The following is a 14,545-nucleotide window of genomic DNA, read 5'->3' as shown; positions in this document are numbered from 1 at the left end:
GCTTTTGATAGCCTTGGCCAGGAGGCAGCTCTGGAGCCTAATGGGGGTGGATTAGAGTCATTCTTGAGCACCTCTGTTCCTTTCTGTCACAGGGCTCAACATGGAGACACATGTGATGGCCATTCGGTAACTTTGCTACAGGATGGAGAGACCCACTTGCTTAGATGTGCTTTTCGGGGGAGCACATTACGTCTGGGCTCTGTTGCGGCGACGAAAAAGGAAGGAGACAGAGCGCCAGGTCGTGGTAGCCGAAAAGCCTCCCAGGGACTTTCCACTGGGGTTTTTATTATCTTACTTCTCTATTTACAACACTTATGAGTGGTTCAATTTTTGCGCATAGGAGGAGCATACAATACTCACTAACATGACCTAACAAGCCCATATCTTGTGCACGTGAAAGCGAGCAGCGAGGGTGATGATTAGGTCAGCCAATAAGTTTCTCAATCACAGGCGTGGGGGTGTAGGCCGCTCCAGCCTCGCAGCCACGGGCGCAGTGTGCCGCAGCCGTGAGCTAGCGATTCGGGAGCTGTGTGTCTCTACATTCTGTGTTCTCCACTGGCTCCCACTTTGCTTCTGAATGCAATTCAAGGTGCTGGGTTTGACCTCGGAAGCCATTAAAGAGTTTGAGCCTTGTCTGCCTTACATATGGTCTCTCTCTCCGTATGTTACCATGGCAAGGTCAGGCTAACAGCTCTCTAGTTTAAAAAAGGGGCTGATGGTAAGATATTTTTGCTGTTACCTTTGATTCTGGAAATTACTTCCATTTATAGTGGACCATAAGCTAAATGTGTTGCAAAAAAAGCAAATATCATTCTGGGATGTATTAGCAGGAGTGTTGTAAGCAAGACACGAGAAGTTATTCTTCCGCTCTACTCTGTGCTGATTAGGCCTTAACTGGAGTATTGTGTCCAGTTCTAGGTACCACATTTCAGGAAGGATGTGCACAAATTGGAGAGAGTCCAGAGAAGAGCAACAAAAATGATTAAAAGTCTAAGAAATATTACCTATAAGGAAAGATTGAAAAAACTGGGTTTGTTTAGTCTGGTAAAGAGAAGACTGAGAGGGGACATAACAGTTTTCAAGTACATAAAAGGTTGTTACAAGGAGGAGGGAGAAAAATTGTTCTCCTTAACCTCGGAGGATAGGACAAGAAGCAATGGGCTTAAATTGCAGCAAGGGAGGTTGGACATAAGGAAAAACTTCCTAATTGTCAGCGTGGTTAAGCACTGGAATAAATTGCCTAGGGAGGTTGTGGAATCTCCGTCGTCGGAGATTTTTAAGAGCAGGTTAGACAAACACCTGTCAGGGGAGGTCTAGATCAGTGGTTCTCAAACTAGGGCCGCCACTTGTTCAAGGAAAGCCCCTGGCGGGCCGCGGCTCCCACTGGACATGGGATGAGGGACGTGCTGGTCACTCTTCCTGCAGCCCCCATTGGCCTGGAGCGGCAAACCGTGGCCAGTGGGAGCTGCGATTGGCCGAACCTGCGGATGCGTCAGGTAAACAAACCGGCCCGGCTCGCCAGGGGCTTTCCGGGAACAAGCGGCGGCCCTAGTTTGAGAACCACTGGTCTAGATAATACTTAGTCCTGCCATGAGTGCAAGGGAGTGGACTAGGGGACCTCTCGAAGTCCCTTCCAGTTCTATGATTCTATGATTTTGGTCCAAAAGAGCCTAGACCTGTTGACTTTCGGGTCTCATGGTAAGGTTTTCCTTTTCTCCCTGGTTTTAAAGAAAAAGATTGGTTGAGGAGGGTTTTAAGAGGCAATTGATTGCTAGTCCTGATAGTCTAGGTAAGAGTTTGCCATTTGATACTGGTTTATGGTGTAAGATTTATGAGGGTTTTTATATATTGTAGATATGCTGAGAGTGAAGTTTAAGCACTTAGGGCCTCATCCAAAGCTCACGGAAGTCAGTGGAAAGACTTCCGTTGATTTCTGTGGGCTGTGCATCAGTCCCTTAGGAGGGGAAATCTAAAATAATAAAATAACCCCAAGTTAGCTATCCAGCATATGACTGTGCTGAGAAGATGCTCTTCCGGCACATGCACAAATCAAGATTCCAAGATTTATTTACACTATCTTGCTTTCTCTAAAAGGATAATCAATATACCCAAAGTCAATGCATCAATAGTGATCCCGCACAAAGAGAGTATGGTAAATAAATGTGCCCCAGACGTATTTACGTGTGAGATATTTTTTCTTTTGTTGTATAACGTCTTAGTCTCCTGCAGAATGTCTTGGATGATAATGGTAATTAAGTAGTAAGATGATGACGTGGAGCCTCCATCGCTGGAGGTTTTTAAGAACAGATTAGACACACACCTGTCAGGGATGGTCTAGATAATTCTTAGTCCTCCCTCAGTCCAGAAGACTGGACTAAATGACCTCTCGAGGTCCCTTCCAGTCCTAGATTTCTATGATTCTATGATCTACTCTATAGTGAAAGTAAAACATACACAAGTCAACAAAAACTCAGCCTCAGCTAGATTTGAGCTCACAATCTTTTAACAGTGTGGCAGAGATTTTATTCACTAGACTAAGGTGAACAGTCTTGAGAATTTGCAGGTGTTAAATTAACCATCAGAGATGGCCCGTTTCATAAGTGCCGCAGAAACATATTGAAAATTACACAGAATAATAATTAAAAATTGAATTGGAGGGCTAGAGAGGGTAAGAAAAAGTATGTTGTTTTATTCATATAAAGCACTACATGTTCATGAAATGTTAGGTCTATTGGCATTATGTAAATTGTCATTGCTCCATTGTAACACCAGCTGAGGATCTCGCCCTATATATTTAGCTTCTTCAACCAAAATCCAAGTGATGAAGAACAAGGAGTTTTCTACTTCTTGGGGCTCTGTTCCTCTATAACTATCACACTAAGTAGCTATTATGAGCTGTGCGACCTCAAAGGGAGCAGGTTTATGTAAACACCCACAGGGACACATTTTCAAGGGAGGGTCTTAAATAGGGGCCACAATATTTGCATGGGCTCCTATTTGCATGCTCAGAATGGGTAGGCAGACAGCAAGCACAGGGAGACTATAGCTGCCTAGTTTCAGGGTAGCAGCCGTGTTAGTCTGGCTATCTTAAAACAGAAAAACTTCAAAAACAGACTCCAACGAGAGACTGCTGAGCTGGAATTGATATGCAAACTAGACACAATCAACTCAGGATTAAATAAGGACTGGGAATGGCTGAGCCATTACAAACATTGAATCTATCTCCCCTTGTAAGTATTCTCACACTTGCTTCTTATCAAACTGTCTGTACTGAGCTATCTTGATTATCACTTCAGAAGTTTTTTTCTCTTACTTAATTGGTCTCTCAGAGTTGGTAAGACAACTCCCACCTGTTCATGCTCTCTGTATGTGTGTATATATTTCTCCTCAACATATGTTTCACTCTATATGCATCCGAAGAAGTGGGTTGTAGCCCACGAAAGCTTATGCTCTAATAAATGTGTTAGTCTCTAAGGTGCCACAAGTACTCCTGTTTTTTTATAGCTGCCTAGTTGCCTATATACATGCCTTCTTCCATGTAAATATTAGTGAAAATAGAAAAGTGTGAAAATGCAATCTGTATGAATGCCATTTGTAAGATTGGCTCAGAAAGAGTAAAGCCCCTAGACCTGGTACCGTGGAGACCAATGACAGTACCCTCAATTTGCCCATCACACTCAGACTTGCATGAAGAGTGATAGCAGTGCTCTTCTTCTAAGTCTTTAAGTCTCTATCCTGACACGGAATACTTTTTCGCTTTGCCCATTAAAAGGTTTGACTATCATGAATGATTCACCGACTTTCAGTCAGCACTCTGAGTCACATACATGTCTGTGTGTTGCTCTATCCCTACCTTGCAGAGATTTTTGGTGATGGTCCACATCTGACTTTTACCTGATTTATTGATCCTGAAAACTATTTTGTTAGGCCACCAGGGTTCCAGCTATTAACATACACAGGCAGCATGTCAGGAACCAGGACGTTCAGCAGAGCTAGTCTCACAGGCCTGCATGTCCAGTTCCTTCCCCTCCCCTCCATCCCCCATTTGTTCCTGAGGTCAGATATTTATCTCCATTAATCCAAGACCAAATCTTTCCTCCAACAGTATATTCCATAGCATCCCTTTACAGTAGATTGTACCTGTAGCAGAGCTATCACTAAGAAATTCTGCTGCTTAATGAATTTTTAAGGCCCAAATGGTTGTTACTTGAAGATAATGGGCCAGATTCTGATTCCATTTACCCCCAGTATAAATCTGGAGCGACTCCAGCGAAGTCAGGGAGTTAAAGCAGTGTAAACAAAATCAAAATCCAGCCCAATGATTTTATGTAGAGAAAAGAAATCCAGAGCTGTAGAGGCATGTATATTTGTGATTGCAACATGTCTGATCATCATTTATTCCTACTAGCGCGTGCTGAATTTTTATTTGAACAAACTTTTTTCTAATTGAAAAATGGCCTTTTGTGGAGGAATTTTTTTTTAAATAGTCAAAAGTTTTCAGACAAAAGCTATCTATTTTAAACACAGATAAAATATTTTGTTAAATTATTTCATTTACCAAACACCGAGTTCCAAAACATTGGGGAGGAGTGAGCATTGAAAAGAAAATTTGTGAAATATTCTGGCAAATAAAACAAAAATGGCCCCATTTCAAAAAATGAAAAGAACTGTGAGTATAAACCCTATGGAAGGCGGGGTCTTATTAGTCTGGTGCAGACAAGTATAACTAGGGGTTATACGATACAATTTAGAAAAGGAAAACATAGGCTGAATAGCATGAAAATACTTTTGATGGTGAGAGATTAGATTCTGGAATAGTCTGTCCAAGTATGTAGTGGAAGCCACAGGTAGAGATATTAAAAATGAGACTGGACAAAACACTGGAAAATGTACTGGAGAGAACAGTCATGTCAGTTGCTTTTTTGATCTTCAGTTTCCATGCCGGCCTGCACACACAACCACAGTAAATAATACTTTCCTATTCCTTGGCACTTGGTAATAATCCTGGAAGTTACCAAGTTATTGCAATCATAATTACTACATAATGTGCAGCAGTAAGATGTCACAATAACCATCTCCCTTACAGAGAGGGAAAAAAATAACCTTGTATTTTATTTACCCTGTCACCATGTGGAACTTGCCTTACAATGTAATTACATGGTCAGTAGTTACATTGCTCTATGGTTGACAGTCCCCTGTAAACAAAAAATAAGACCAACAAATTCTACTTGCAACCATTCAGATACTAAATACAGAGGATGAGTCTTTCGAAACCTCTAGAGCCTGGGATAGTGTGCACACAACCGCATGCCTAATTTCAGCACACAGTTATCGTGTTTGTGCAATGCAAATCTTATACAATTGGCCCTGTGCAAATGGCTTCTCTTTACTGTGCAATTACCTAATTTGCACGCTTAGGCACCATAACGGTATGCATAAATTAGGTGTGCGATTGCCTGATGTTACTATGATTATCATAGCATCATCTACAGGGTCCCACTCATTATGGGGCCCCATTATGTCAGTCGCTGTATTCGCACATTAAAAAAGACAGTTCCTGCTCCAAAGTACATAGGCAAGACGGACAACGGAACTATTAGCGTTCCCATTCTACACAGAGAGCGATTAAGTGACTTGCCCAAGGCTATGCAAGAAAGCTACAACTAGAACTCAGATTGCTTGAGACTGAGATCAGAGTCGTAACCACAAGACCATCCTTCTTCTCAGCTGTAGGTTTGCTTGTGGCCACTACACTCCGTAGGTTTGAAAACCTGACCTATAACATGCAGTGGAAAATGGGGAGAGGAGTGAGGGAGAATGAGGAGCTTTATTTATTTATATGATCTCAAAAAGACGACTCCCCCGGAGTACCGTCACATGACTGAAGGAAGCTGACAGGGCAGTATGTCCCAGCTGCCATTTGCAAAACAAAGGAAAACTATATAAAAATATCAGCTGTAAAATTACTTGAACCCATTAGTTTAATTAGGATCATTAATCAAGATGAGATGCTTGATACCTCATGTACTTTCATGAGTAATAAATGAGCCTTTTATAACAAAACAGCAGGTACCTCCTCCTTCCCCTGCTTTTCGGTACCAATGCTGCTGCCTGAACATTGAGTTGATCCTGAACCGGAGTCTCAGGGCTGCCGGCTCATTTGGAATAAAGCCAGTTGTCAGACGGTTCTGCTTGGAACAATCCAAGTTTTCCAGGAGATAGAGTAACTGGCAGACTATTTCGTTTGTAAACTCTTTGGGATGGGGGACTGCCCATTAATTTGTTTGTGCAGCCCCTGGCACAATGATTGGTTCCTGGGTACTACCATAATAAACATGATTAACAATAATCAATCCAAAGCCTGTAGCAATAGCCTTTCCACCACTTGACCTCCCTGAGGAGGGAGCCTTCATTGAGCTAGTTTTTAAAGCATCCATCTCCTAATGGAAGCTGTGGATTGGATTAGCTGTAGCCCCACCGCCTGCCCTCTCCTAGGGTAAATTCCTGGTGCATTTGCCCCTTCAAGCTCAAAGATGTTTGCAGTTTTCACCACCTTGAACTTGGCACAATGAATCTGTCCATTATAATTATATGTTGCCTTTCATCTGAGGTTCTCCAAGTGCTTTACGCATATTACCCTCACTGCGGGTGGTAAGTATTGACTACATTCCTATTATTATATACACTCACAGATGGGGGGGGAAACTGAGATGTAGAAGTGTAAAGTGATATGCCCAGGGTCACACAATGAGTCAGTGTCAGAGACAGGGATGGGATCTCAGGAGAGCTGTCGGGCTTGCACTAGCCACGAGAAGGTGTCAGGCCAGGTGCCGGCAGTGAGGTGCTTTAATTTTCGTGGCACTATTTCTACTCGCCACAAGTGGAAGCCAGTGCAATAAAGAATTATTGTCTTTTCTGATGTTCCTGAATCAACTACAGGTCTGTCGCATCTTAGGCGCATTTAACATGCGCGATGTCAGCTTTACGCAGTCGGCAAAAATAAAACAAAAACGAAAAAAAAGAGAAAAATAACAATTTTAATACTGTACCTGTAGTGCGGGCGATTCCGCCCGCCATTCAACTCAATGTAACTTTGACTATACGCGGTTTTCGCTTTACGCGCTAACCGCGGAACGGAACCCCCGCGTAAGATGAGAGTCGCCTGTATAGTCATAAAAATCATTCTGCTCTACAGCTGAAAGGGCCGGATTCATCCCTGAAACCCATGGAATTGCACCGGGATCAATTTGGCACTACAAATTGTTAGATTATTATTTATATAATGGTAGAACCCCCATTGTGCTTGGCACTGTCCGGATACCTAGTAAGAGAGATGCATTGCCTTGGAGAGCTTACAATTTAAATAGACAAGACAGAGAGCCTTGAAGAGAAGTGACTTGCCTTTGTCACATAGCTGGACAATGGGAGAGCCTAGATCAGGAGAGTGAGCCCAGGACTCAAGGTGGGAGACCGCTCTGGAGAGACCTCTTGTGCTTAGGTCTGAGTAAATTGTATGATTACAGATCTCCTGCCCTGGCTCTCCATCTTTTGTGGACAGCGAGGTTTCCTCTAAGTAGTTCGGTGAACCTGTCTCCTACGGATACCCGCACAACATGCTTTCACTTGTGTGCACACTCTGCTGCTGTTCACTTTTCCCCCCTCGTGCCTTGGCATAGAATTGAATCCACTGTTAGCCTCTTTGTAACACGCATTAGTTACAAAAGGCTAAATGCTTTATTCCCAAGAATGGCCTTAAAGATAAGATTCACCAGCCGTAGCAGCACAATGCAGATCTTAGTAAGAGAAATAAATGTCCCTTCATTTTATAACTGTCTTTCCAGCACTTTATCTGCAATGGGCACAAACAGAGTCTTAAATATATTAAAAGGTAACTCAGCAATTTCTGAAGGATATATTTCTATCAAAATAGTCCAATGGTTTTTTTCGCCATTAAATGCACACTATTTAGTGACCATTCTCCTTTTTAATATCCATTTTCCTCCTGTGTATATGTGCCCACGTTTCCTCTGGGCACAGGAGAATTCTAGTCCATAACCAAGCGGGGAAACACTTGATCATCAACAAAAAAGGCTATGAGGAGACTGCTTAATTAATCTCATTATAGGACGCTGTAGGCTCAGGGATACACATAATTACTTGAACAACTGGAAAAAAACTAGTGAATGTTTATAGGTATTTTGGTTTGGTTTGGTTTTTTCCTGAGATAAATGGATGGGTTTGCATCTGTATTGCTTAAACCAATACGTAGTGCTGTACCGGAGAAGTCCAAGTCGCTTTCAAAGTGCTATACATCAACCTTGCAAGCAAAAGATCGGTGTGCAGCTTGTCATTTTAGAAGCAGGCGACCCTGACAACCTTCTACTGTACTTCTCCTTCTCTTTCTGAAACTTAAAAGGCAGAGGTAGCTTTCTTCCTTGCTACTAATGAGGCACCAGAAGTAGCACAAGTGTGTTTTTGTAGAGTCCATAATGACGTTTATTCTACTGTAATTCTCAAAAACAAAGTGGTAGACTTAAAAATAAAATGTTATAAAGACTAAATAGTTTGAAATGCAGAGAACATTCCTCATCGGATTTTTACAACATTAAGGTAGACTAGATTTTTGGCCTAAAAACCTGTATCGTTTCCATTTAAATATGTGTCAAAGAGCTGTCTAGAAAAGTAAAAATCAAAAGGAAGTAAAATTCCCCCTGAGTCAATGTGTTCTTTATGTTTCATTTATTTATTTTAGCTTGTGGTTTATGTTCCCATGAACTACTGCAGTACTATATAAGCAACCTACAATTATTAAGGTGGCTCAGTGCCTATTAAAAAAAAAACAAGTAATTTTGCAAAATTAATGTATCTTTTACAGCAGGAGATCTGAATTTATCTGTCTCTCCAGTGAAATTAACTTAGCACTCAAAGTTCCCCCTCATTGGACGATAAAGACACAAAATGAAACCGCCACACAAAGTTTTGACAAAATTCACACTTCTTATGCAAAAAAGGCCATGGGTAATTTACCACAGAACATGAATCAGCCTCCTATGTCACTGATGCAGCATTGATAATGTTTAGGAGAGGAAGAGGCTTTATCTCAGCCGCACAGTGGGCCATGCAGGTAGGGCTGGGAAGCCATAAATGTCTCTTTGCAGGTTTAAAAGCCATGCTGAAGCAGGAGGAATTGCTTATTGTGGGTAAAAACAATAATAATGATCTGGATACTTAATGCGGTTCTTGAATTGGAAGATGAATTAAAATAGTGGACCATATTCTCAGTCACTCCATTGCTGGTCTTGAGGGCAGAGATCGAAAGGGGTTTAGAGGTGGCTTTAGGCCACCATTGTACTTCTTGTATTTTTGGACTCTGCAGAGGCCTTCTTCTCCCCTTCCCTCTACTCCCTCCCTGCACTGTAAAATTAGAGAAGCCTCAGGGCTGCTCTAAATTAAGCTTTGCTTCCCATACCCCCCTGTGGGACTTGGCAGCAGAGCACAGCTGCAGAGCAGTGTACTCCAGCTATGCCTCGGACGTGCCCTGATTTACGTCTTGCACAGGAGACTGAGAACAGAGCTGGCTGCAAAAGAGACAGTGTCAAGATATTTCCGCCCACTCTTAGGCTTCTTTACACTGCCAGAATAGTATAAAGGGGTCTGAATGTAACGGCGAATCCAAAGTCCAGTGTCTAGATCCCTTCATGGAAAGTGCTGTCCTGCACAGGTGTACAAGGCAAAACTTTGACCTGTCACTAATTAAACATTTCTGACTGAGAGGTAAGAAGGTGAAGGTGTCGCTTTGTATCCAGTAGTCTTCAGTTCACCATTGATCCTCCCCCTGGCGTTCAGTTTTAACTTCAAAACAAATGTTTTCTGGTTCTGCTGAAGAGCGTTTCCATTTTACAGCCCAGCTCAAAGCGGGGTGCTTCTGTTCCCATTGAAACCAGGGGCTGGAGCAATCAGTCTGGATGTTCCATCTGGCTCCCTATTACTTAGCAGTCACAGATCTCGGGGGGAGAAAATAAAAATGCTTTTGTGGCTGTGCGTGCTCCTACCAAACTGCCTCCTCAGGTTAAACTGGAGATGCAGCAGCTAGGCCGGTGCGTTCTCATTTCTCCCGGGATCTGGGAGCAGCAGGCTGGACTGCAGAAAGCTACACGTTTTCCCCAGCCCAGTGGAAAGAAAGATAAAAGCAGAAAGAATTTTCATTGTCCAACAGCAGAATTTCATGCAGCTGCATTTCAGGGGCTCTTACGAGCCCAACTGACATATGGGCATAGGCTAACTTCAGCCAAATGCAACCAGCAATACTGTTGTGAAAGTACCTAGGCCAAACTGTGCCATGATAGACTGGGGCACTGCACGCTCCAAGCAGATTGCTGGTGGCTCAGTTGTGCTGACATGCACTCACAATTCATTTTGTGGGCACACAAGTATGCTTGCAGTTTATGCCCAGGGAGAGCAGGCCTTTGAAAGTGTGCAGAATCGTTGTGCATCAGGCATAGGGCACTTAGGTCCCTCGGATGAACGTGGCCTTCAAGGACAGATGGCTGGAGAAAGAAGTTCATAGTGTCATTGTTGATTTTCGAGGGCCTGATTCTGCAGTTGCTAACTCACGCAGACTTCACTGGGACTACTTGCCTGCTTGACATTAGGCACATGCTTAAATATCTTGCTGAATCGGGGCCTAACCACCCAGTACAGAAGACTGGAAATTTCAAAGGCACCCAGGGGTCTTAGCAACCGACTCCATAAGGGTCCTTCCCAAATCCCAGCCGAAATGTTTACACCAGGCTTTCTTTGGCAAAACTCCCATTGACCCAAGGACTTCAGGGCTGATAGGTCCGGTATATTTCAATACTTTAATTGTTCAGGGACCTGTAACAGCTCAAAGAAAGGCCTCTGATTATTGACTTGGCCCTTCTACAAAATTCTGTCATGACAATAGTGCCTGGTTTATGCCCAACACCTGGGTTCTTAAAACTGTGGGATAGCCTAGGTCAGGAACACCCTGCTATATTTGTGCTACACAGTTTATCAGCTGTCTCAAAGCTTCATGCTGTAGCAGTCGCTGGGTGTGTGCAATTTGATCTCTGTGGTGACTTATATTCTGGGTGGAGGCCGGGTTTTCATTAAGGCTAAAGAGCCGGTTGCTTCTCCTCCAGAAAGTGACAAAGCGGCAGAGTGCTTAGGTGCCTAGTGTGTGGCGTGGGGAAGGGGGATTTCTCTGCATCTCCCCAGGAGCTAGGGGGTGAACACTTCCCCGAACACCTCCATCACCCTTCCCAGTGGTCAAGTAGTTACGCAGTGTTGCCAGTTTAGTCGTTTTCCAACCCCTGCCTGTAAATTCAAACACTCCCTCTAATCTCAATTCCTGGCAACGATTCTGGGGCTAGCAAAGGGACCACTGTACTACTGTGGCCAGCCCTTCAAGTGGTTCCTGAAGATCATGCAAGAATGAGATGGGCAGAGAGGGTCTCCTCCTCCCTGTGCCATCTTTTCATCCCCGCTGTCTTGGCCACGTTCTTTTTCTCAGTCAATTTTTTCCTCCTCTGAGTGGCGCTCTCATGGCAAAGTGTGAATAGTAATGAGATGGTCCCTGTGAAGCAGTGTGAGCAACCTTCCCAACCCTCCCATGTCATCTATGACTCCACCACAGCTTGTCTTTGCACTCTCGTAAGTACAAAGCTGCGCATTAACCTCAGTGAGCATTTTACTTGGCATGATTTTAAAAAAAAATCCGAGTTCCTGAAATCCTTCCCTTTGAGCAGTTTAAGAAGAGCTGAGCTCCCAGCCCATGGAGCTATTCTCCTTTTTGTCTGCTCTGTCAGTCGTTCAGCAAGTTACAAACAAGGATCAGACAAGAAACATAATTCAATTAGCCAAAAACCTCACCTGGGCTCAATCTCTATAGCAGCAGCACCCCAGCAGCAAGGCATCTTCTTTACAACATAAAATAGACGAGGTGTGTTCTTTGTCAATTTCCCTTTGGCATCTGAGACAGAAGGACGGAGCTCTGCCAAGGAAGCCATGGTGTGTGGGGAAGCAGGAGGTCAGACAAACGACTGGAACCATATTTTGAAGGACAAGGAAGCAAGGATTACTTCTGTCTAGTTTCTGATCCCTCAGGAGGTAAGGCTACAATGAAGGATTAAACATACCACTATATACAGCATGTATACAATGTACAGATACTGGCCTTATCTTTCTGTGTGTCTTTTTTAAATTTTCCCAAAACATCTACTGTAAGACACCCTTTGTATGACTGCTGAGTGGCACTAAAACTGGAAAAGGGCTATAAACTTTAGCAGAGTCTCTGGGGCTGAGGGAGGCTAATTGTTTGTTTGTTCTGTGTCTTTATGGTTTATCTGTGGCTCAGCTGACAGGAAACCTAGACCAGCAGGAAAAAACTCCTCCTTCGCCATCCTCTCCTTTCTGCTGCACACTCTGAAAATAAAGCGGAGCAAGGACCTGTTCGTACAGAATGGTTTGCTGTTTCATGTGATGTGCCTCTCACTCTGCTTAAATCCAAGGAATCAGAGAAGTTAGGGCTGGAGGAAAATCAACTCATCACCATTAAGTTCACCTCCCGGATTGAGCAGCAGCGTTTTCCGCAGCAGTGACTCTACCCAGATCCTACATAGAAGATAGGTATATATGTTACCTACAATACCTACCCCACGCAGAGGGGTTACCCCACAAAGGGAGACGTTCCAGGAAGACTCCAGGAAGTCCACTAGAGATTAACTATTGCCTTTGATTTTACATGGAAGGCGCTCAGATACCATAATGATGGGTGGCAGGGTAAAATCCATAGCTATTTTAAGGAATGACAAGTATTTGTCAATTCAGAGCAGGGGCGTGCGCAGGAATTTAAATTTGACAGCTTTCTGTGCACGTATTGTGGCCACAGGGCTGGAGAAGTGTTCTGTCCCTGTCATGGCCCCAGAGAATCTGACTCTCCCCACCGCATCCCCAAGGCCAGAGGAGTTCTGTGTCCCCGCCAATGATTGGGGCGGCCTGTGCCCCTACTTGCCCCCCTTATGTGCGCCCCTTATTCAGAGCAATTGTAATTGCTGAGTTTACACCTGTGTCTCCTTTTCCTCTTTGCCAGCAGATGATCTTGCCTGTCCCAAAAGCAAGAAGCAGATGTCTGTTTGGAAGTTTTGTACTGGCAACCATCACTGTGGTCCCACATTAGTTAGCCTGGCAATAGTAAGGTCCCTAGTGAATTTCATCGAGTCTCCAGCTTGTATTTTTTTCCCCCCAGATGCTAAAGGGCGTGGCTTCTCAAGCGAAAGGCCTGCCCACCTTGAAGTGTTCTGCCTCTTCTTCTCCCTTCTGTGTCCTTCCGGGTTGCCAGTTCAGTAGGTATTTCTTTGCTAATGAAGACAGCAGGAGTCAAAGAGTTCTGTAGCTGAAAATGCCAGCCCCGCCTGTAGGGAGGAAGATAGAAGACCTGGGAAACACTGCACAAATATTTCCTGCCAGTATTCACTTGGATTTGTACCTGAATTTATTTGGGCTATGGTCACACCCCTCCTGTGTTCCCTTTCTCCAGCCATTCATGCCGTCCCATCAGGCTGCCCCAGCAAGTCACGGAAAGCAAAATTTAAAATCAACTGGCACGTTCAAAAGATTTCTGCGGGCCTGAGCTTTGGGGATCCTGGTTCAAAATCTGAATGTTGGAAATGGCCTCTGTTTTTATAATGAGCTGAACAAATTGAACGTGGAGCTCAACATGTGGGAGTCTGCAGGAAGAAATAACAAGCCAAAACACAACTAGTGTGAGCAACCCTAGTCCTGACATTTTCATAGCTGGGTATGCAGCATCACGGGTATAATATGTGGGGCTGGATGAAGGACATACACTGTGTCCAATTCAAGCTACATGTGATCTGAGTATGTTTGCACCCTTTCCTAGCAGGAGATTTAACAGAGATTATTTGACCCTGAGCAACAGTGCGGAAGATTGGAGAGGCAAATGTACTGTTTGGATGCTCTGGCTGCCATTGGGATCCAGGTATCTTCAAATCTGGGCTGCATGTACATTGCCAGAATCTAGTGCACCCCCAGAACAGAGGAAAGAAAAGGGTTTCACGTGTCCTCAAATTCTTAGGCCTGCTAATTGGAGCAATTGTTTCGGGTTGACTCGAAATACATTTTTGGAAATTTTCAGCAGACTGAAAAGTAAAAAAATGTATATATATCATTTTGGGCTGACTGGAAGGTTTTGTTTGACCTCCAATACTTCATTTTGATTTTGAGCTTTTTTTAATATGTCTATGTAAGTAAAAACAAAGAGAATGTCAAAAAAGAATGTCATTTTGAATCAAAAAATGGAAATGTTTGTTTGGAACATGTTGAAATTAAATATTCTGTCTTTTGGGGGGTAGTGTGTGGGGGGGGGGAGGGTTCCTTTCCTGGTTTGGTTTTAACTGAAACAATTTGACAAATTCAACACAATTCCTGAAATATTATGGTTGACCTCAGGCTGCATTCTACACTGAAAAAAGGTTTTGGTCAAAAATTACTCCCTGTCTGACTG

General features: G+C 43.5%; 1 long non-coding RNA gene across 2 annotated transcripts; it reads left to right on the top strand.

Annotated features, from left to right (window-relative positions):
• Window positions 1–11,574: 11,574 nt before the first annotated feature.
• On the top strand, window positions 11,575–14,322 carry LOC135975371 (uncharacterized). Of its 2 annotated transcripts, none has more exons than XR_010592340.1 (3): window positions 11,575–12,129; window positions 12,377–12,648; window positions 13,112–14,322. It is a non-coding gene; the product is annotated as an uncharacterized LOC135975371 (long non-coding RNA). The 2 variants fall into 2 exon arrangements; XR_010592341.1 differs by having other exon boundaries at window positions 11,958–12,129; window positions 13,115–14,322.
• Window positions 14,323–14,545: the final 223 nt, after the last annotated feature.

This window comes from Chrysemys picta, chromosome 13, assembly GCF_011386835.1.
Source record: "Chrysemys picta bellii isolate R12L10 chromosome 13, ASM1138683v2, whole genome shotgun sequence".
Classification (NCBI taxonomy): domain Eukaryota; kingdom Metazoa; phylum Chordata; order Testudines; family Emydidae; genus Chrysemys; species Chrysemys picta.
The sequence above is the reverse complement of the archived record's forward strand: the minus strand, read 5'-3'. Positions and strand labels throughout refer to the sequence as shown.